General features: G+C 42.8%; 1 protein-coding gene across 1 annotated transcript in view; it reads right to left on the reverse strand.

Moving 5' to 3' along the window:
- LOC101863064 (chloride channel protein A) overlaps nucleotides 1-1,341 on the reverse strand; it is a gene marked incomplete in the record, with an annotated part of 79,438 nt that overhangs the window by 31,441 nt on the left and 46,656 nt on the right.

Consider the following 1,341-nt stretch of genomic DNA (forward strand, 5'->3'; position numbering starts at 1 on the left):
GTGTGTGTGTGTGTGTGTGTGTATGTGTGTTTGTGTGTGTTTGTAGGTGTTTGCATGCACGCATTAGATCGCGTGTGGGCAAGATTCTTTCATCATATTAGCGTCGCATTTCGGTCAAGTATGTGCATGGCGCTGGACCCGAACTGAAAGACTCCTAATATGTAAAGTCGTACAACCTTTTCAGCACGTACTAACATTGGTACATTTCTTGTGTATCAGGTCACCTCAATCTGACCTTGAAATGTTGTTGTAACGGAGACTGGCACACTCAACAGGTCATGAACTTTCCATCACTCGACTGTAAGACTACTAGCCCTGTATTTGGGCATATACCTGTCTATTCGAACAAGCATGTTTATCAATTTAGCCACTTTATCTATTCTGCTATCTTTCTCTCTCCTTTTTTCCTTTGATCTTTCACAGTCTACTTGAGTGCAAATATTATCGAGCTTACAACTGTGTACGAGCCAAGAGTGTACCGATCTATGATGTTTCGGGGGTTCTCTCCACATGCCTTACTTCTCTCTCATCCCTCTTTTGTTCCTGCCGGTTTCTCCCCCTCTCCATTCACGAGAACAAGGTTATAATATCCTTTATAAAATACGTCTCTGTGCTTCAAGTAATTCATTTTCGTCCCCAGCAGACCCCCCCCCCCATTAAAAAAGGAAAAACGTTGCTTTGTGCGTCCCAGGGTTCAAACTGGTGGATAAGGGCATTTTTGGGAGGTTTATCTGTTGCTCTGGAAGCTACAGCAGACATCTACAAATATTGCGCGAGAGTGTCTGCACATAACGTATTCATTCATAGTGTTATACAATAGGGCATTTTTACATAAAGATTTCTTTTGCGCCTCCCATCCCCTGATCCTCGAGTTATAGTCTACTTCACCCCCCTCCCCCCACCCTCACCTAAAATCAGTTAACAGTGCATGATATCAAGGCGACCTACATGTGGCCCAAGGAGAGTGGTGACCTCGACTTTTACAAACCCTCCAGCCCCCCCCCCCCCCAATAAAAACCCAAACAGAACCCAAAAAAAACAACAAACAAATGAAATAACAACACCAACACGCACACACACACATATATGCCATTTTTGCTCTCACCCACTACTGAAAATGCCTTCATTTTGTGATGGATAGGCCGTTCTTCCAACCCTAAACGCAGTTTTCTTTCGCTCAAGTAGTTAAACACCGTGCCACAGGAAAACATGTTTATGTGCAACTTAAATTTAATTAAAATAATTAGTTTAGTGTAACTTCCAACAACCCAATGGTTATTGTTGTTTTTTTGTTGTTTTTTTTGGGGGGTGGGTGTTGGGAGAGGATAGTGGAACGTAGAA

Source organism: Aplysia californica, unplaced genomic scaffold (genome assembly GCF_000002075.1).
Source record: "Aplysia californica isolate F4 #8 unplaced genomic scaffold, AplCal3.0 scaffold00924, whole genome shotgun sequence".
Lineage (NCBI taxonomy): Eukaryota > Metazoa > Mollusca > Gastropoda > Aplysiida > Aplysiidae > Aplysia > Aplysia californica.